The sequence below is a fragment of the Drosophila miranda genome, chromosome 2 (assembly GCF_003369915.1).
Source record: "Drosophila miranda strain MSH22 chromosome 2, D.miranda_PacBio2.1, whole genome shotgun sequence".
NCBI classification, from domain to species: domain Eukaryota; kingdom Metazoa; phylum Arthropoda; class Insecta; order Diptera; family Drosophilidae; genus Drosophila; species Drosophila miranda.
Genome location: NC_046675.1, coordinates 26011869 through 26034513, shown reverse-complemented (window position 1 = coordinate 26034513; position 22645 = coordinate 26011869). Strand labels below are relative to the sequence as shown.

At 43.1% G+C, this 22645-nt stretch overlaps 1 protein-coding gene across 5 annotated transcripts in view; it reads left to right on the top strand.

The window, feature by feature from the left end:
- LOC108155588 (insulin-like receptor) overlaps window positions 1-22645 on the top strand; it is a 50419-nt gene that overhangs the window by 2312 nt on the left and 25462 nt on the right. For all 5 annotated transcript variants that reach the window (XM_017286498.2, XM_033390140.1, XM_033390138.1 and 2 more), the window contains one exon: window positions 11847-12406. The gene's annotated coding sequence lies outside the window, so the exon portion shown is untranslated. The remainder of the gene's footprint in view (window positions 1-11846; window positions 12407-22645) is intronic.

The following is a 22645-nucleotide window of genomic DNA, read 5'->3' as shown; positions in this document are numbered from 1 at the left end:
GGCAGGTCACAAATATGTATCTATCGGACATGCATACATATAGAGAAATGTGACAGTAGTTGATGAAAGAAAAATATGAACAGATAAAGAAGTGAGAGTTTAGAAGTGACCTCCTGCTGACTGTCCAGTGAACGGGCTCTCCCGCTCCTTTCCTTTGTGATCTATAGACATATTGGCTCTCTCGAGCTCGAATGTGCATATTGTACTGTTTCACAGTATTTACATAATGTATGTTATCCCCCAAACTATATTTTCGTGGGTGCTTTCAGGGAAACTCATACATATATATTTTCATATATAGGAGTATCAACAATAACATTGGATCCAGAGGAAAATTGAACCTAAATTAAACGTTGGGTGGTGGGAAAATAGGAAAAGGAAGCCCATCTTACCTCCTCACAGGCCAAAACTGATGATGAGATGGGTCTGTCTGGCTCTGGGATTGGGGTCCCTATGGCTGTGGGCTCTGTGGGTTGTGGGCTGTGGGCTGGGGCCTGGCTCCGCCTGCTAATTAAAAAGCATAAGCACTAATTGGCATGCCGCTGTGCGGTGTGGTGCGGTGCGGTGGTTTGGTGGGGTGGGGTGGGGCTGCGGCGGCGGCTGCCCACTTGCTGTGCGCCGTGCGTTGTTGTTTTTATTATTGTGTATATTTTTGTGTGTGTGTGTGGTGTATTATTATTGTATAATAAAAGAAAAATGCCATAAAAAAAAGGGAAAACAAAAGCAAAAATAGCGTAGCATTTATTTTTGTATTAATCATGCTATATTTTTGACGAGTCGAGGCCCCAAAGAATGTTGGCCAATGTATTTGTATTTGTGCGTAATTTATTTATTTTTAAATCGAGTTGTATTTGCAGCTGTATGGGTATTGGTTGTACATGCTTGTGTGTGTGCGCTTGTGACAAAAATAAGCTGCCGCAAAACAAATTGTTAAAAAAAAAAAAAAAAAAACAAAAAAAGTAAAACAAAAAATAAAATAACATAAAATCTTGAGAGGATGAGGCAATGACGGGACCCCGGGCCAAGTTTTGTTATTTTATTTTTTGTTGTATATTTTTATATATTTTTGTGTGGCAAAAACCGGAAATTGTTTGTCCGGCTATTGTTGATGACGTATGTGTATGACTGACTGGGAGGCACACACAAACACACTCTCGTACATATGGATATCCATATAAGTTGTTGGTCTGTCGGGAGGGGGCGTGGGGCGTGGGGCGGGTTCGGCATTGGAAATTTCGGGCGCATAATTTGGCCACACTAATTAGCAGAGAGGAGAGCGAGAGAGACAGGCGAAAAAACCGACCGAAAAAAGCGAAAGAAAAAATACATATAATGCTCTGACCACATGTCTAAACGGTGCTGGTTCTGCTGCTGCTTTGGCGCGCATGCAAGAACGAGAGGGAAGAGGTAAAGCAGAGCACGAGCACGAGCACGAGCAAGAACAAGAGAGTGGTGGCCAAGTGATAAGCATGTGTGTGTGTTGCTCGGCGTGTGTTGGTGTGTGTGAGTGGTGCGCTGAGCGAGACAAACAGACAGGTGTCATTGACCTTTTTCGCAGCGATGGCAAAAAAAGTAAAGGAACAATAACATCAACCCACACACAATAAAAGCGTTTTTTGTGTGCAGTTTGTGCTGCGTTTACTGCTAGCTCTCTTCAGCTCTGCTCTGCTTGCTGTTATTGCTGTTTATGCTGTGAACTTCTTGGCCTTGAACTTAGCGCGCGTCTTCTAATCGCTCCACACACACACGCCTCCGCTCTCTCTCCGCACTCACTCTCACGCTCTCGTCACGCACACACCCATGCAGACAGGCACGCATTTGTGGGTTTATTGCCTCTGTTCTGTTCTGTTCTGTTCTGTCGATTGTAGTTGGCCTTTTGTTGTTGTTTTTGTGGTTTTGAATTTTTTGGAGGCGCGCACATACCTAAAATGGTATCAATTACGCAATTCATATATGTATGTATGTATGTATGTATGTACATACCCTTGCAGATTTCAGAGGGTATCATGAGTATAACTCGATCTTTCCTGAAACAAAAAGCAATATCAGTATCATATCTAATGATCTAATCAATCTACATACATATATGAAAATCTAAGGTTTATTGTTTCTTGTTTTATTTCGGAATATTGAAACTACGAAACTACTAATCGACCTAGAAAATAAAATGATTTTTTGTAAGGACCCGTACTTCTATTCTCTTAGTTATTCCCTGCTTTGCAGTTCCTTTCTCTTTAGTGGAAAATTATCTGGCGGAGCAGCGTGTGGACTGTGACTCAACTTGTTTTTTTCCAAGAAAAAAAAGACATAATAGTCTTCTATATTCGCATACAGTTCCAGGAACAATATTACAATCTTAATGCATTTTCTGGGATCAACATCATCATATATCAGCCGCATCGAAATAAACAAATTTCCTTGCAAGTGATTCACGTATTCTTGTACGCATTGCCCGGAGAGGCCCATCACATCACGCATCCCCCCACCACTCCCCCACCACACGCTTCTGCTCAGAATCTTATCAGAGAGAGAGAGAGAGTCTAAGGTCCAAGTAAATAATACACAACAATAACAATAACAGCAACAAGAGCGTTGTGGGAAGGCGGAGGAACAACAACCATAAAACACACACAGTTACACACAAACAACACATGACATAGTCGTCGTCGTCGCCGTCGCCGTCGCCGTCGTAGTCGTTCCCTCAGTTCCCCATTTACCGAGTTTCACAGTTCCTCAATTCCTCAGTTAGTAGTCGTATGACGGTGGCCCTCAACCGCCCGCCCCGCCCCGCCCCGCAAGTTGGACTGCTCTCCTCCCACTGCTACGCTACGCGTCGCCTACGCATAAACACCATGTCCACCAAATAACACCATATCATTGTATTCGTGCGTGTGCGTTTGTACAATTATGGTCTACTATGTGATTTAAAAACAACTAACTAAAAAAAAGTTACAGTCGATTAACGAGCTTGGAATACTTGGTACTAGTTGTTCTTGAGAAATAAAATCAAAATTAAAATTAATAATTCAATTTAAAAAAAAATTGTATTTAAAAAACTTGAAATTAAATTAGAATCACTACAATGGATTTAATTTATTAGATTTAAATAAATAACTTTCTACACGAATTATAATTTGAATGTGACTTGCGCAATAAAAAAAAGTTTAACCTTTTTTACATTTTACAATTGACTGATCTTAGTGGGAATCATAGAAGGATAAAAATCGCATAAATGCATTCTAATATTGCCCCCTTCTAATACGTCCCCTAACGTAGCACGAGTCTACCCCCAATAGTCTAGCAGTAGCGGGTATAAGAAGAAAAAAAAAAAAAACTAGAATACATAATAGTACGCAACAACAAAGTGGTCGGTCGGTCGCGAAAATGGCAACTCGAGCTTTGAGTGGAGGAGCGGAGTGACAGGCGGTAGACAGCCGATGACGTGGTGTTTATATGGTTACGGGATCTTGTGATCATTTGTGTGCGCTATTGCCGAATGTCAGCAGCGGAGGTGGAAGTGGAAGTGTTTATTCTGTGATTTATTCAACCATGTTGCGGGCGGGGTGACACATACGCACACAGCTTGTGGGTCCAGCTGAAGAAGCAACAGTTTTGGCCAAATGGCAAGCTGTTTGTTCAGGTATTTTGATTGAAGATAATGGGGCAGTTTCTTTAAACGTGATTTAGATACATACATACCAGTATGAAAAAAAAAGTTATATTTTATCGCTGTCGATATGATTTTATCCAACTTGTGCCCGAACCTCGCATTTGCTAGAAATTTTGCCGCCGATATGGTATCATTTTACGGATGTACTTCCGGAGTTTGATGAATCGATGGAAAATGATATTTCACTCCTATTTTGCAGGTGGTTCTCCAATACTGGCGAATTCCGATTTGTATGTGGACTTTCCTCTAATATCCATTATTATTTTTAGAAAAATTTCGCCATTGACCGCATCTACCTTATCGCGTGCTCTTTCTTATTCTTGTATCCTGTTTACGCAGTTGCCGTTACAAATCTCCCAAGCCCACCCCCACCTCTTCCCCTTGTTTGTTATTATGGCCCCGTTCTCTTTGACAATTTTAATATTCACTCGGTCTCAGTCTCTTCTCAGTCTTTCCCACTCTGTGTTTGCCCCCCTCTCTCGGCTGCTCTTGCTTATTGTTTTTGTTGCGGCCTCCTCTGTTTGTGTGTGTGTGTGTGTGTTGTGTGTCTGTGTTTTCGGCATTTCGCTTTGTGCAGTTATTTGTTTTTCTTGTTTTTAAAGATTCCGTTTTAGTATTGACATTCGTTTATAAAGGCGACGGCGGCTGCTTGTGCGTGTGGGTTTCTCGGCATGTGTGCGAGAGTGTGTGTGTGTGTAATAAACAACACACGTGGTTGCATTTCTATTATCGCTTCCTCTCTTCCACTGCCCCTCTGCTGCCTGCCTGCCCTGCCACTCCACAAATGCTGCTCTACCTCTCTGTTGTGCTGCAGCCGGTCACCTCGCCCTCTCAACTGGCTCCTCTCTCAACTGAACTCTCCTCTCTCTCTCCCTCTCCCTCTCTGGGTTCTTTGGTTTTGTTCTTTCGTTTTCTATTTTGTTTTTGATAAAGTGCGTGTTTGTCTTTTTATGGCAGTGTAGGTGTGTAGGTGTGTGTTGGTGTTGGTGTGGCGCTTGAAGCGTTTTGTGTGCGGTTGATGCCGACGTCGCTGCCTGCTGCGGCTGCTGCTGCTGCTGGGTGGGCGGCTGCGTTTGCGTCTGTTTTAACGGTGGCGCTTTTGTTGTTCCTGTTGTTGCTTGGGTGTGTGTGTGTGTGTATTTATAGTCACTTTTATAAACATTACGAGATAAGCCCAACGCCCGCTCATTTTTTGCATACCCTTCGCAGAGAGAGAGAGCGGGAAAGGGAATGAATGTTTTAATAGAGGACATGGATTGCTTAGATCCGAAATTAAACGCCTATTTTCTCTAAAAGATAATCCAACAAAATCATTCAAAATATTAAGCTACAAAATATTGTCAATGGATCACTAGATCATATATTTTCATGGATGAGTCGGATCTTAATCGGATCACTATATATGTAGCTCTTATACAAACAAATCTGAGCAGGGTATCAACAGCTTCGACCCCCGATGCCTGGTCTGGTGTTCCTTTCACGTTCTTATTCCCTTCCCCCTCGCTCTCTCTACGTCTCTTCCTGCGGTCATGCTCTCTCCCCTTTGCCTGTTTTTGTGTGCTGTTTTTGTGCGTGGGCATGCTCTGCGTTGCATATCTATTGATTGGATTTTGGATTTGCTGACGGCATTGACGCACCCTCACCCTCGTCTCACTCCGACCCAACCCCCCTTTACAGTGGGTGGCAGTGGCAGTGGCAGTTGTTGTTTTCTTGTTAGTTAATAAGTTGTTGCTTTTCAAAGAATTTGTTTAGCTTTCTAATCGCTGGCTCCGCTGCTCTGCTGCTCTGCTGCTGCTTGTTTGGTGCGCACTTTCGCCCGTGAATGACCTTCGACTGTCCCGTTTGTTCGTGCTTTTTCTGTGATTCGGTGATCTCTAGAGGTGATAACAGAAAATTTAGTGATTAATACAATACTATATGAAATGTAATAAAATGAATGAAATAATACAATACACGCCAAAGGAGATTACAAGTTTTCTTTCAGCAAGTTTTACATACATATATAGCTTTTAGTGAAGATATATTCAGTATACTTAAATGATCCATAGATCTGTTGTATATAAAGTGTTTGCTTAGATATGGATGATATCCGCGTATTTATTATCGTAGGATATCGTAGGAATCAAATTTCGTACTCAAATAATCGGGCCATGATGTAGGTCTCCAATTTGATCAATATAAAGATTTATTATTATTATTGGCTATCGCTTTTCTTGCTATTATTGTTTTTGTCATCTCCATTGGAATGGAAAAAAGAGTGAGGAGAGAAAAAGATCAACGAACATTGAGGCCTAAGCCAGAACCAGAACCAGATTAAGGGCCGGGACAGGCCGTCAGACAGACGAAACCCTTTTTGCCAATGATCCCATAGTCATAGTTTGCACATTAAATTTTAAGCGCTAAATTCTCTCGGACACTCGGTTTTTCCCAGGTCCAGTCTGTCTCGCTCTCGCACACACGTGGCTCTCCTGGGCCGCGCTCCTGTTTGCTTTTGACGTGTGCGCGCGGGAAGTTATATTTCTCAAGTGTTTCGTGGAAATTTCAGGCCACAACGATCTTGAACTACTTCATCATGTAAAACATAAGCTCTCTCTGTCGCTGCGTCTGTCTCTGTCTCTCCCTTTGCCTGCCTCAACGGCAGAAGGGAACAACAATCAAGATGACACTTTTATGATTTTATTTTAACTGTACTCGTAAATTTAGCGATTAGTGGACGCGCGGTCGGTCGCGGCTCTCTGGTCGTTGGACCCGGTGGATGTTGGCTGCTGGTGTGCCTCCTCCTTGAACCCGTCCATCCTCTTCTCCGTTTTCCATCTCCCCCATCTTCGCCCTTCTCTCCACCCTCCCCACACACACACATATCGTTTCGCGTGCTTCACGCGCCCAACGAGAGCGGCACTCCATATAGCATATATCTTGTTTTTATGCCCTTTGAAAGGGTACACCATAAAGGCTCGCCCTTTAAACCCTCTGTAGCGTTTCTTTAGGAATTAATTGAAATTAGCCATCAATTTTGGTTCTTTAACTATATAGCGATAACCATCCTTTAGTTTTCGGAGCAAACATCCTTTGGGGGCATGTTATCGGGATGTATCTATAAAAATATACTAATAATAGAAATATATAAAATACAAAATACTAATATTGAAAGAAAACAAAAAAATAAATAATATTTTCTATATGTACTATTGTTCGAGTATCCAAAAACTTTATTAAACGCCCTAAAAACAAGTTTTTCTTGGAATTCTGTAAGAATTGAGGGTACTATGAGAGACTTGGATTAGCAATGTAATATGATCTAGGACTATCAATTTCCATACTGTATTTTCTTCTCAATGCAAAATTCGATTAATGTTAGATATATCTCAAAATTGTAAATTCATTAAAATAAAGATATGTATCTAAAGCTTCGGTTTGTTCCAGCTAAAATGTCTTACTTGTTTTTCTGGTGCTGCTGCTGATGCGGCTGCTCCTTTTAGCCATTGTCGCGGCCCCCCTGCACGAACCCTCCACAAACAATGAGACGGCACTCTGCAGACAGACAGACAGACATGCATACAACTCCTGCCATGCCAGGGGGCAGAGGGGAGGAGGAGGAGGAGGAAGAAGAAAGGCCGCCGTCTGGCCATTGCCAGCGCCCAGAGATAGTTCCACTCTGCTGTTGTCTCTCGTCTGGGCCCGGACCGGACCGAACCGAACCGGGTCGGGTCGGGTCTCCTTGTCTTCCGTCTCGTTCTCGTGTCTGGCTCCCTCTCTCCCTTTCTCTCGCACACTGTGTCACTGATGACTGTCTGCTGAATGTTTGCTTTTGCAACATTGTTGCACAAGTTTATTTTTAGACACATTTCCATGATGTTCCGCTCTTTTTTAGTCTTTGTTCCCCCGTTTCGGCGACGCTGACGTTGCACATTGGTAACCCAAGGATTATTGACATTAAATACGAATTACTTGGGCGAAAAAGTCTCCAAATGGGTATTTTGAATGAATGGAATGGTATCAAATAGAGAGACAGAGAGAGAGAGAGGAGAGAGGAGAGTCTTCTGTCTGCAATTTTATGGCTCTTTGGATTATTAGCTTCTGAATTTCAGATTTGGATATATTACGGGTTCTTAATTAATTCTTAATGATTGATAAAAATAGATGTCATTTAATTATCAATAAACCATTCTGAAATTATTTTAAACAATTTTCTATTTCATAATTAAACATTTTGGAAAGTTTCGCAAGGTCTGAAACGAACCAGTTTCAGATTAGCTAAAAATGATCGATTGTTAAATGTTGACAAGCATTCAGTTTGGACATAAAGTCAGTTTCGAACAAGCCCCAAATTAGCTTTAAATCAAAATGATCCAAAAATGTTGATTAGCTGCAAATCATCCCATTATTATGGTCGCCAGTCCAATCTAAACTGTAAGAAAAAGATAGCCCAGGACACGTAAATATATTTGTATTGGTAGCCGTTTCGGGCCTTGAATAGTTGTGGCACTTTTTAAAGTACAATCCTGACGCTTCTCTGCTACCAGTTCGACTAGAGTACACACCATTTGTCTCCCTTACCCATAGGGGCACCGCCGCTACTCTGCTTCGTCTGCTGTTTCGGTCCCCATAATCCGATAACAAAATGCACAGTCTTTTCCATATTCCCGATGCAATGTCTTGGTGCTTTATGGCCTTTTCTCATAGTTGGTTAAGGTGCAGTAAGGTGTACTAAAGTTTTCCTATAGTTCGTTTTTCGGGTAGTTTTGCTAATCGATGGTTGGTCCCAATGTGCCTGCTGGCTGCATTTGTGGTCTTAGTCTCTTTTATTTTTTTGATTTTGGTTGGGTTGCGTTTTCTTGTTGTTTGGTTTCGTGAGGTAATTAATTTTCGAGTTTTTTTTTTTTTTTGTTGCTTACTGATTGTTGTTTTTGCTAAATTTATGTATTTATTAGGCCTCCATCGCATGCATAGGCGGTGGCTTTAAGTTTTAATGGTTTTTTAATTAGGCGGTGCCTTTTGATGGGGAGCCCGCCGCGTCTCTCTTTCTCCATCTCTCTCTCTCTCACTGGGACACACCCCAACTACTATCTCCATTACTATTACAGCTCTCTCTTTCGCTCTCTGTCTCTCATTAGCAGCCATCAAGAAATACTACTCCCCGTAAAGTACAGCTACTATTACTAGTGTGTGGCAACCACATTTTACAACTTTTACAACCGCATGTGTAATTCTTTTTATTGCAGCCCATTCTCTCCAATCCACTTCCTCTGCTTCCTCTTTGCACTGCGCTGCGGCATGGCGTCTGCGTCTGCTTTGGGCCTCCTTTTTACGAGCGACTGCTGCTAGTATATTTTGGTAGTCACTGTACCACATTTCTACACCAGCAACAACAAAAACAACAACAACAACAACAACAACCAGTCCCAGACAAGGGCCAACGACATCGACATCGTTTCTGCACTTCACACACAGGCACACATACTCGCGCACACTCCCTCTCGGCTGTTACAAGAAGGGCAGAGCGAGACAGCAGTGCGCCTTCGTTCCATTCATAAGCGACGACGCGACGACCGGCGGCGCTTCGTTTTTGCCTGCTCAAAAATTTGGCGGCGGCGGCTGCGGCTTCGGCTTCGTGTGCGTGCCGAGTGCAGTTGTTGTGTTGTTGCTCTTTTTCATTTTACACTAGACAAAATGTTGTTGGTTTTATTTTGTATTTTTATTTCCCTTAGAGGAGTTTCCGCCCTTATCACACACACACACGCACACACGCGCACCTCGCCAGCCTCTGCCGACTGCATCTGTCGCATGCTGCTGCTTCCTCAGACATGCGCTCTCACTGAGTGACTCTCTCTTTCTCTGTCTCTGTCACTCTCCCGCTCGCTCTCTGTCTCCCTGTCTGGCTCTTTCGTCCTGTGTCAGCATGTTTTTATACGCATTGCGTTTTACACGTCTATCCGTACAGACGGCAGAGAGAGAGCAAGCAAAATGTAGACGCCGACACTCACTGTGTGTGTGTCGTGTCTCTCTCTCTCTCTCTCGCTCCCACTCGGCGCATTCTTGTTATTAGATTTCAGTTTGTTTTCATACACATTCGCTCGTTTTCACACATTACGCTTCGCGTCATTTTTCGGGGTCAACGTCATCTCGAGGGTTGCCGGCGCTGCCTGCCGTCTGCTCTGCTCCGCTGCTGCTGCGCTTCTTGCACGCTTTGTGCATGTCTCGTTTTTGTTTTTTTTTTCGCTCTGCCATTCTCTTTCTCTCTCGCTCTCTGGTTGTTTGCTGCTGCAAGCACATTTTTAATGCCGGCACTGGCTGTCGGGCTGTCGGTGTCTCGCTTGCGTGTGTGCGTGTGTGTATGCGCGCGTTTTTGTTGTGTTGACCAAAAATACATTTTAGGCAAAAATAATTTTGCAAGTTGTAGCAAAATAAAACTGGCATTAAGTACCTTTAATTTATCTTCGCTCCCTCCCTTCCCCCTCCCCCTCCCCCTCCCACTCTGTTCTCACCCAGCCCTTTCTGCATTGTCTAGCTTTGAGGCAATTAACTAATTTATTTATTTATTTTCGCTTTACCTCAGCAGTTTTCTCCATCTCCGACTCCCCCTCCTCCAGCCGTTTTCAGTGCAATTCGCGTGCCGCACACAACACCCCACGTGACTGTTGTAGGGAAGAGAGAGAGAGAGAGAGAGAGTGGGAGTCAGCAAGGGAGAGAGAGGGAGAGAGAGACAGATAGGAGCGTCTGTCTGGCCTCGTTTATGGTAAAAGAGAGAATTGGGGCGGAGTGCATTTAAGGGGGTGCATTTGAGGCTTGAACTGCTGATACCCTGTAGATATAAGAGGCATTCGTTCGAAGAAATAATGTTGGCACCAAAGTCCAGAAATCCATTTCCATTCTCGTTGTACTTTAATATTGTTACTGTAATAATACTTGAAATCTAAACTTAAAACAAAAAATCATTGAAACAGAAAAAATATCTTTTTAAAGATCTACAAATGACAATTTCTATATTATAAGTAAAACAAATTATTACCTTCAAAAAGAAAAATAAAAACTGTTTGAAATAGTGAGATATTTAAAAAGAATTCATGACATCATGGAATAAAAATCTTTGGAATGGGATAGAATTAAGATAGAATTAGAATTTCGTATTTATTGTTGATTTATTATTCTTTCGATAAATCAATCAATATAACATATTTCACTTGCCCATCGAGGGTATCTCTGAGTGGCAATCTCTCAGCTCTAAGAGGTTCCTGCTGTAGTTTAGTTGTTGTTGTGCTTTTCGGTTACTTTGGGCCTCGTTCTTTATTTTTTGGCTGCACTTTATTTTTTACACATACACAGATATCGGTGTTTTGTTGTATAAAAAGGCGTGGCTGGCTTGGTTTTTTTTTTCCCTGCACTTTTTGAAATTCTTGCGATGTTGATGTTGTAATAAAATGTTGGGTTTATTGTTTGATAAAGTTTTTTTTCTCGACTTGGTTCATATTTGTGTGCATATTATTTATATTCCGCCTTTGCAGTGCACTTTTTATCTATTACTTGGCGCGAAAGTTGTTGGCCGCTGAGTTTTCTGGGTGGGGCCTAATGGCTATTTCTGCGAGAATGGCGAGAGTTGTTGGAGCCTGTGTTGCATTAAGGTTTTTCATTTTTAGGTGGAGCCAAGTTTTTGCTCGGTTTTCTAGGTTTAAAATGGAGTTGATGGAATTCCTTAAGGCCATAACGATTAAAAAACTAAAGACTGCTGTAAAAGGTGTTGACTGTACTTCATGGCGGGGATGTGGGGGCGTACAAAAGCTATGGTCTTAGAATGCTTTAGGTCTACATATCTATGGAATTTTTGTACTTTGTAATATCCCACTAAGAAAGCTTACACTTCAGAGTTATCTCTAAAAATACTTCATATATTTTTAAGGTATTTAGAACTGCTCCCTTGAGCGGATACATTTTGTAGAGCAAATTCCTAACTCCAGCGGTGGTCATGCACAGGCAATCTATGTGTTTTAGCCATTCTGGGGGATACTCTTTTCGGCCTAAAATTCTTTTTCAGGCGGATAAAATTATTAAAATATAAAATTACTGGTGTCTAATGGTAATCTACCAATTCCGATAAATAAATATCTTTTAAATTTAAATTGCTATAATTGACATTCTCTAACATTTCTTTCCCGCTCTCTCTCTTTCTCTCTCATTACAGATCAACAACAACAACGGAATGCATCATTGAGATCACGTGAAGATCGGATCTGATTCGAATGCCGCGAAGGTGTGAAAGTAAAAAATCATGTGAAAAATATGTGAGAAAACAAGTGAGAAAATGTTATGTGACAAAAGCAACAACAACAAAACATACTTGTAAAGGAGCAACAAAAGCAAGAAAATGATAACCTAAATAAATCAAATTGCTAGTCAAAAAAAAACTAAAGAAAGGCAAGGAAAGACGAGAGAGAGAGAGAGTAAAAAGAGAGGCCAAGTCGATCAGAAATACCGATCAGAAAATCTACCCCACTTTTCAATAGCTGAGCGCGCTTCTCTCCCAGCATCTCTCTCTCCCCCACGCTGTGTGTGTGTGTGTGTGCTGTTTGCTCTCTTCGCCCCGCCACCCCACGAAAATAATACTCTGGAAAAAAACAGTTAGCTTTCGCTAACGTTTCAGCTGTAAAGAAGATATTATCAGAGGAACGTGTTTGAAATTTACAACAACAATAAAGGACAGAGGACAGAGGGAGACGAAGAGAGATAGATCCCATCTATACGGTAAGTTCCATTCCATTCCACTTATTTTTTTGTTTCTTCTTCTTTCACTGTCTCCATATCGTTTGTGCTTAATTTGTGTCACATTCCAAAGTATTTGAAAAGAGGGGACGACCTGGAATTTTCTTGGGAAATTTATGCTGATTTGATTGTCAATGGGAGGGAAAAGAGAGAAAAATGTGTGAACGAAGGCTGCAATGGGGGGCGGCAGTAGTGTGGTGGTGGGGGGTGTTCCAAGTTCCAAGTTCCGGATATATCATCCGACGAAGCCTCCAATATTTCACTTTGGTATTTCCGCATGGCCCAGTTCCAAATAACTCGACGGCACAATAAATATCGAGAAAATTCCGGATGGAGCAAAAAATAAAACCCCCAAACAGGGGGGAAAATACTGGATTGCTTGTAGAGAGGGAGGAGGGAGGGGTTGGGGCTGCTGGTGGGCGTTAAATGGGGGCTGGTTTCTAAATAATGTGTAACAAATGGCGCGTCTGTCGCAACAACAACTGCAATAATAATAACTTGGCAGCAGCGACTGCTCCAGCAGCAGAGAGAGAGAGAGAGGGAAAAACCACAAGAGCTGGAAATGGTACCGAAGTATGGAATACCCTAGCACTAAGGAAGATACCAAAAGATACCCATGTGTCATTTCGCTTATGGGACATTTCCCTATTGGAACAGGGGTATATTACATAGAAGGAGAGGTTTGGGAAGATCCATTACAAGTATACTCTAAGGATAACGTATACTTTTCTATAACTTGTATTCCCATGAAAGATTCTTTGGCTGGGGGTTTGGCTGCGGTTAGCAAGGGAAAAACAACTTTCCGAGAGTTCTTCAAGACTGTGGGGGAAACCAGAACGAAGCTGGTTCAGACCCAGGCCCCATCCACACTCGCCACTTCCACTTCCAGTTCCAGCCCCAGACCACAGAGACCAAGAGACCAAGCCAAGACAGGCAACGGACCGCATCACACAGTCACTCAATTGCACACTCACCGTCTGGGCATTTCCCCCAGTTGTGGGGCACACACACACACACACACACACACACACACACACAGTCACAGACACAGGAGCCACTCTTGAGACGTTGCAGAGGAGTGGAGTGGCACCATGTGGCATGTGGTATGCCACTGCAATTGCACATATATATTGCACTAATGTGTTTCTTTATACGTTGGTTTTGGTTTTGTTTTTGTCTTTGTTGCCCATCGAGTCGGAGGGGCCGGAAATAGTTTCAATTGGAAAGGAAAACGCAAAACGTACACCAGAACATCTCTCTAGTCCGCTGTCACAGAGAGAGAGAGAGGGAGAGAGGGAGAGATCCCAGAGATCTGTTGTTCAATGATAAGGCTCTAAGTGGCTTCCATTGATGCGAATTCTGTGTTGAAAGTTCCATTGAACTCTGCTACTTGAGCAACGGAATAATAGATCTTTGGTTTACTTTGATGTATTCATAAAATCAGCATTTTTAGTAGATATTTCGAGCATTCATAGAGAGTTCCAGAATCTATAGACAGCATTCTAGTACTCGACCTCCTGTGAATCAATGAAATATAAATTATACAAATTTTAATCAGACTTGCTATCGAATGCTCCGAGATTTATGTATTCTTGGGCAGGCGAATGAAGAAAAAAATACATGTCGTGTGCATGATTTAGTAACATAAGCTTCATAAATGAACAATAAATGGAATACATAAATAAAACATGTTTCATACATTCGTCATGCATCTTTTTTTGCTCTAGAAATCTCATGTGGGATCCCCATCATCCTTCAAAGCCGCTTTAGCTTTTAAGCTGTTTTTTTCAGAACAGTTTTACGGTTGCTTCCGATCCTCCCCCTTGGATGTCTTCGAGGCTTCTTCTGGCAGCTTCTTCCATTAAGATCCTCGTTCCCAATGCGTTTTATGTCCGTTCGGGATCCTCCTCCTACCATTACAGTCTTGAACTTTTATGGCCAACTGGTTGTTGTGGGGCAGCGGCACACGTGTTGCCTGTCAGTCATCCATCCACTCCGTCCCTTCGTTCCGACACTCCCTCAGTCAGCCCAGACGTTGATTGAGATAGCACCCAGCTCCCAGGGCCCATGGGTTCCCTGAGGAATGGGGAGGGGTGTCGTCCAACTGTCTCGGGGCATCACATCTCTTACCGTTTTGGGGGCGTGCTGCTGCCTCGTGCAGACGCGCACATTCTGTCAGTTGCTCAATTAGACGCACTTCCGTTCCACACAGACACAGTCGCTGTCCCTTTCCCACACTCGCTGCTGTTGCCCTGTTTTCATCTTCATCTCCCTCTTCCGCCCCTTTGCCCTACACTATTGTTTTCCATATTTATTTCCGCTTTTCCGTGCGTGTGTGATTGATGGCCGACTGCTGCTGCCGCTGCCGCCCGTCTTCTCTGCCTGCGTCGACTGCAGTCGTTTAATGCCCTTCCAAGTGATGTAACCAGAAATAAAAATGAAAACGAAACTGAAACGCACAACGAAAGACGAAAGACGAAACAATGTCACGATTAACATTTACTCAATAAAAAAATTCATAAAAGTACCCAGAAACGACGGAGATCGAAATATTTGATACCCTTTGTGTTTACCAGTATCTAAATCCTATATACATCGGCTATACATCCTTTACTGCAGTGTTTGATTGAACTATCTTCAGATCCAAGAACATTTTTGGTATAAAATTAAAAATTAAAGGAGAGATAGTGCAAAAACAGTGTCATAATTGCAGAGAAAGGGAGTACCCCTTTGGTTAATCATTCTGGAATCATTCACAAAATGTACTTATTGGCGCTTACGAATATTTCGTAAAAATTGGTAATAATAATTTAATTTATATAGATTTTTGTTGCTAAGAGTTCTGTTTCTTCGCATGAAATTTCTATAGATACTTCATTGTTCTATATAGCGATAAATCGTTATACCCTCGACCATCTAGGGTATGCAGAAACTGTACTTGCGGGTCCATCCTTTAATTCGAATGTCCCTCCGGCTCTCGCGTTCGCCGCCCATCCATCACGCGGCGCTCTCCTTCGTTTCTTATGGGCTTATCCCCGGGAGAGGAGACAGTTAACATGCCGTAAAATGTACATTGTACATTGAACATTGTACTTCCCCTCTTGTCCTCCCTTCCCTCACTGTCTTGCTGTTGTTGTGGTTGTTTCCAATAAACTAGTAGCAACAGCTGCAGACGTGGACGCAGACGCAGACGAAGGGTGTAAAGTGCTGTGCCACATTCCAATGTTGAGGGACAGACCTTCGTCTGAGGCTGATTCTTGTTATTGTTGTTGTTGCAGTCAAGAATGCCAAAGAAAGAAGAGGCAGCAGCATCGCATCGCATCTCTCTCTCTCTCGGAGAGCATTTTGCGCCATGTAAAAATCACGTTTTAAGTTATGTGAACGGCGCGTGAATGAGAGAGTGGAGTCGAAGTCCAAGTCGAGTTCGAATCGAATGAGAAGATGCAGAGAGAGGGAGGGCAAGAGCCAGTCAAAGAGACAGAGAGAGAGGGAGAGCAAGAGCCAGTCGAAGAGACAGAGAGAGAGGGAGAGCTATAGACGGGCTGATCGCAATGGGAGGACTTTATCTTTATCGAAATCTTTTCTACAATTCTGCAACGCAAAGTCCCTATAAGACGATGTGTATTTTGTGAGTTCCATAAAGAAGAGTTTTTTAAATGTTAAAAGAGAGGATTTGCTTCCCATCTCTGATAATTATTATATTCCTTATTGTTGAATGAATTTCAAATTTCTTATTTTTGGGAGCAGCTCTAATACACCCTTAGACCCCCATCCCAGTCAAGCGCCGATCACACACAATGCGTGTATTTTGTTATTGCATTCTCGGGACCGAGACTCGGTCTCGCCTTCTGATGTGTCTCCGAACTAGCGAGTACTCCAGAGAACACATTTCAAGATCTACCAGAAAGGGACCTGAACTTGCGCTACTAAAACCTTTTCTTCAATGAATTGTTACCTTTTTAGGTATTCCCCCCATCAAAGAACAAGTTTTATTACATGCCATGTTGAAACATAATTTTATTAAATACAAAAAATGCACCTTTTCAAGGACCACCCCAATATAGTTAAAAATTGAATGTGAGACTGATCATTTTCAATGTAATAAATTCCCAGACCATAGATAAAACCCGCAAATGCATTTCAAACGATAAGGGAAGAGGGAAGAAGAGTTATAAATTAAAGGAAGAACAACAAAAAAGTGCCATAAATAAGCGTATTCTTCCATCTGTTCGGTTCCATTCGGTTCCATTTGGTTCCATTTGGTTCGAGGCGATGCCAACAACCCCGCCTCTTTGGGCCGCACTCTATTCATTAAAACAAAGTTTAATGGCCCCTCAATTAATTGACAAGAAATAAACAAAAACGAAAAAGAGTCGAGTCGGAGTCGAGGCGAGTCGAGTATCTCTTTATGTGTGTCATTAGGGTGCATTTTGAGTTATGCACCTAAACAAAAATTGAATAAAAAATGAACAGAGAGAGAGGGCCCAAACATTTCCGCATTCCATAAAGAGAGAATGAGGGAGAGGGAGAAGAGGGAGAGGGCGCATGCGCAGCGGCTCTTAACAGGAGAGAGACCTCGACCCACACTCGCGTGGCGCCCATAAAAACGTCATCGTTTCACATAAAAGTTCTCCCCGGCACACAATGCAGTTTGCCATTCTTTTGGCCCTGGTCTGTAATAGTTTTTTAATTGCTCATAAATGTCGACAAAATTTCAAAGTGTCTGTCTGCCCCGTGTGTGTGTGTGTGTGTGTGTATCCAACCTTCGAAAACCCCCATACATCCATGCCGTACTCGTATCCGAACCCGTACAAGGCAATGTCTGTTGTCCGTTTTGGGCTCATTAATCACTTGAAGCGGAGGCTGTGGCAGCTCCGGAGAGACGCCGAATAACGCCACCAGGTAAAGGTTGCAAGCCGTTAAGCGTATGCAGCACCAACGATCTCCATCGTCTCGACAGAGTCTCTCAAGATATGCGCATATTCTGTATGTGGTCTGCCGTCCGCTTAAGAAAACGGAGAGAAAACGATCTTGCTATTGACATTGACAATGTCATTTGGGGGGAGGTGGGGGCTGGTGCTGTTGGTAGCCCTGGGGGGAAAGTACTCCTTCGTTCCTACTCCTCTGCACACCTCTCCAGCAAGCTCTGGACCAGATATTTTTCGAGTAAAAAGAAAGAAAACTAGTTTTATTTGTCGCTCTCTTTTGTGCCTCAAAGAAGGGGTAAATCGGTGGGCTCAAGGCCGTTCGATCGATGGTTGGTTGGTTGGTTTCTTGCTTGGTATAGTTAGTTAGTTTAGTTAGTTAGTGGCTGCTTAAGTGGACCACTTAGTCCATTGGTATGTGTATGAGAGTGGTAGGGGCTATTTGTTGTTCTGCACTCGATCTATTCTCTCCTTTACTTTTATTTAAGTGGAAATCCGTTTGAGTCATTCACAAGCAATGTATTTTGTTTTATTTTTGAGTTCTCGGGCAGTTTTTTGCAGCATTCGCTTGAGACATGTTTTTTGTACCTTAAATAGGAGAACACCATTAGGTGTTCCATTAAAGAGAGAGCTTGTACTTCTTTACTGTCTTCTCATTGGCTCGTTTGTTCGCTGATGGGAAATTTGTACCATGCTACGTTTCTTGAATATTCCCAATTTGTTTCCGTTCGCTTATGGGATATTTGTGCATCGTTCGATGAATGAAGCCTGCTTCTTTTGGGATTCCTATTTCCATTCCGTTTCCTTTCTGCATACCTTCTTCCCCCTTGGCCACTCGCTACTCCAGTCGTGACCCACTGCTACTTTGTGCCTCTTCCATATCCAGTTGTTCCGTAGTCACCAGTGCAGCGGTCTCACACAGAGAAAGAGAGAGGGAGAGAGAGATCTCTGGCATGATTACACGATAATGGGCAACACATGCGCATAATGACCCGGCACTGTTATAGCTCCAGTGGATGGTGCCCCGAGTGCAGGGTATGTGCTTGGTGTATTCATGGGAGTTTAGCTTGGAATGTTGTTTATTGCATTTTTCAGTTAAATGTCGCTGTGGCTGTGGCTGTGGCCGTCGTTGTCGTCGTCACCCATTGAAAAATATCAAGCACATGCCAGCATACACTATGCATAATGACTGTGGTTTGTTCAATCTGTTTTTTCTGCGGTTCGGCGGCGCTTATTGGCATTTGGAAAGTTAGTTGCTTGCTTTTTATAGCGCAAGCCGCTTTGAGCCTCAGGCTTTGAGTCATTGTGCTCGTTTTTAGATTTGACATTGCACATTTTGCATCCATGCATCCCCAAGCATCCGGGATGCCAGAGCAGCGGACGATGGTGATGTGATGGGGATTACCATGGGACGATGGGAGGCTGTGTGGACACAGCCATCGGACTGTAATGGGAATGGAATGCCTGCTATGCTCGGAATGGAATGCCGTTTTATGATTTATATTGACCTGACCTACTAATGCCAGCAGCAGCTCGTTTTTTTTTATGGTTTTTCTGGTATTTTGTATACAATGTTTTTTGATGGGTGATTGAGGGGTACGGTTTGTGCCCCTTCTTCATTCTCTTTGGGCTTCCACTTGAGACTTCATCGCATCTAAGAAATTGCAAAATCGTACAGGCCACTGAAGACTACATTTTTAGACTAGAAACAGAAGATACGCAAAGAATATTACAGTCTAAATGAGCTCTATCGATATTTCCAATCAAAAATTCCTTCCTTCCTTAGATGGTTGCAGTTTTTAGTGGCGCTTAAAGAACCTTCTGCTTGGGTATGGTCTTTCCCTACAGAAACTTGGAATCCTCTTCAAGAGGAAAATCAACGCAGAATAGGCTTTCATTGAGACACACACACACACAAAGATGCAATTACAATTACAATTAAAAAAAATTAAAATGCACAACAGACGAGGACGTGCATTATTTTGTTTTGCTGTGAGATATTTATCTGACGAAATTAGGCAAAACAAACGGAAAGGTGTTGCTCTGAGAGAGAGAAAGAGAGAGAGAGATGGGACACTCACTCACGAGTGAATTTTGATGACGAACCTCGAGACATTCAAAAATATTTCGTCTGTCTCATTGTTGACGTCGTGCCGTTGGCGTATACCCTGTAGTCCGTAGGGGAAGCAGGTTATAAGAACTGGCGGGGACACTGACCACTATACTATCGAGGAAAATAACAACATAAACATCTAATATAGAAAGGAAAGAAGAAACGGACCCAGTTACTGGGTAACTCCTATTCTAAATACCCGACGGACAGCACCGTCCTTACGTGTTTTTCATTTCGTATTCAACCAAGCGCTAAATGCTCCACTGCTCGGACGGCGCGTGAGTGGGCGTCACTGCCGAAGGAGATCTGCCTGCCCGCCCTGTCTGGGAAAATGTTTTTAATTACAATCATTAGAATGAAATTGATCGTGAACCGAAACACGAAAATTAAATTAAGAAAATGCAGACGCAGAGAAGAGCAGAGTGTTCCCCCTCGGGCCCCTCGGGCCTGTGACTGTGTGTTGGTTTTGTCTCGTGTTATTTATTTTATAGAAATGCTTTTGCTATTTTTAATTTTCCCAACCATTCGCAGAGGCCCGGCCCCCCTGCTCCCCGAAAGCAGAAGGAAAATGCAGTTTAAAAATAAACGAAAAGTTGAAATTATCTTGTTGGGGTTGCTGGTGGGCGAAAGAATTAAGTCCTTGGGGGAGCGACCATTAAAGACGGGGGCACCAGTCCCCAGATCTATACAGAGGGGCCGTGAGAGTTCGAGTTCATTCCCCGTGGAGGGGAGGAAAGTCGTGAAAAGCGGGGCAGAGGTGAAAAGACTTTCCACATCCCACAATTTTGTTCCATCAGACACTGGATTCTATTCTCCATTCATAGAATTCTTAATTTGTTTTCGTGTGACTCAATCGAACGGAATTCCAGCTTGTGACTAATCGTAGCTTGGAATATTTCAGAATCAAAAGACTGCTTTAGGCGTTCATCAAAACAATTGATCACATAGTTGGTCCGAAATACAGATGACATCAGAGTCTGCTTCTTGGATAGGTTATGGAAACGATCTTCATTTGCTTAAGTGATCAGAATTGATTATGGGCATATTGAAATGGATATAGCCGTAGAGGGAACAGCGGTAGGTTGGTGTCAAATCAAAGAGCTAATAAAACAAATTTAGTAATCCTAAAAATTCTTCCCTTTAAAGGAATTGTGTTTGAAGATCTGGGGACACTGGAAAACCATCTTTTTATTGTCTTCTTTCTTTCTTAGTTTTAATAATCAACCCAACCCGCTCTTACAGAACGTAATTTGATAGTTGTCTAGGCCCTTTTTCCAGTTGAATATGCTCATCCCTGGGCCTCCTCTATTTACAGCATTTAAAACAAGATCTAGATCTCATGTTGTCAACATGTCTGCCTTCGTTTATCTTTTCATTTCGCATAAACGAGTTGGTTCTATGTATACATCTATTTTACATATTGTGTACAACCCTTGCACCGCCGACCACCCCGATCGGCACCCTTGGCAACATCCACCCAGATCCCGAACCAGTCTGGGCCTAAAAGAGGGCGCGAGAGGTCTTGTGATCTGTCATTACAAGCGAATGAAACAAATCGAAACGAAATGAAATGGAATGGAATGAAATGAAACTTTTTGTGTTGTTTACGTTTTATGTAGATTTATTTTTGCCTTGCAACTTAAACGCACAGACATTTAAATTTAGACGGGGCGATCATCTAATGGCCTCGTCCGCACACAGTTCTCATCTCTCGCTCTCCCTGCGACTTTCCCCTGAGTCTGTCTCTTTCCCACCTTTACCGATCGGTGGATCTCTTTCTTGCCCTGCAAATCCCCATCTCTTTCTGCCTTCTGCTTGGGATTTGGTGTTGGATCGGTGTCTGATCGTCTGCCCTGCCGCCTGCCAGGCACTGCTTGGATCATGCCATGGGGATGGGTGTGGGCATGGCTATGGGTATTGGATCAGACTGGGACGCCTCCGAGGGGCTCTCATGTATCGTCTGGTTAGTTGTCGGCTCTTCTCTGTGTCACCCAACTGTCTCGCCAAAATGCCATCGCTGCAATCGCGTTGTTCTCCCCTCTCTGCCTCCTCCTCCTCCTTGTCCACCTCCCATCCGATTCTTCATGTGACATAAAAAGTGTGATCGATGTAAATCTTGTGCCTCAGCTGTCGCCAGCACTCGCTTTCAGTCCCCCTCCTCCGTCTCCGTCCCCCCTTCGTAGGGTCTTGCGGTGTCTGTGTCTGCTGATCTTCTTGTTTTATTTTTATACCACGTTCGGGGCCAATACCAAACGACAAAGAGTGGGTTTCAGGAGGGGATGTCGATGTCAGAACGAACCCCTCAACACTCGATATCCCTCTCTCTCTCTCTCTCTCTCTCTCTCTCTCTCTCTCTCTCCCTAATCTGATTTGTAAGACCCAAACAACTGTAAACCCGGGCTTTGGACACGCGCTCGCCCCCCTACTCCTCTCTTTGTTCTGTCTATCCCGCTCCTCCTTGCGGTTGGGCTTACGTGCCGCATCAAGCAGTGCGCTACTTTAGGGCTTACACCCTACGAAAATGGGCTCGCTGTTGGGGCTTCCCTCCCCCTGGAAATTACACTTTCTGCTGCTCTGAAGATTGAGGAAAACTAGGCTTTTGGGAAGATTTGGAGGAATGGAGCGGAGGCCTCTAGTCAATTTTGACCCGTCGAAATGTGGATATTGTGGTTGGATCCCCATTTGGGGAGTTCCTCTCTTGTGGAGGCCCCGTGTTAGTAGCATAACCTACCCTCCACTCCAAATTCGGCCCTGGAACCTGGAAGAGGAGGGGAAAGCACGACTCTACAGTAATCTCTCCACTTTATCGATGTTTTTGTGCTTTCGTCGCGCGCTACAACAATATTTGTAATACAATTAATACATTGCAATTTCAATTACAATTACAATTACAAAAAAACGACATTTATGGTAATTTGTTTTTCAATCTGAGGACAAACCAACGGCGGCGTAGAAATAGAAATAAATTAGACAACAACAAAAATGAAGACGTACATTTTTACAATACGTAATAACAAAAGCAGCAACAATAGCAGAACCAGCAGCGGCAGAGGTAGAGGCAGAGGCAGAGGCACCGGCAGAGGCAGAGGTAGAAGTAGGAGAATTGAATAAACAAACGACAACAACAAAAATCAGCGACTAAATAAAAGGAGGAGGAGGAGAACAAGAGCCACAACAATAATA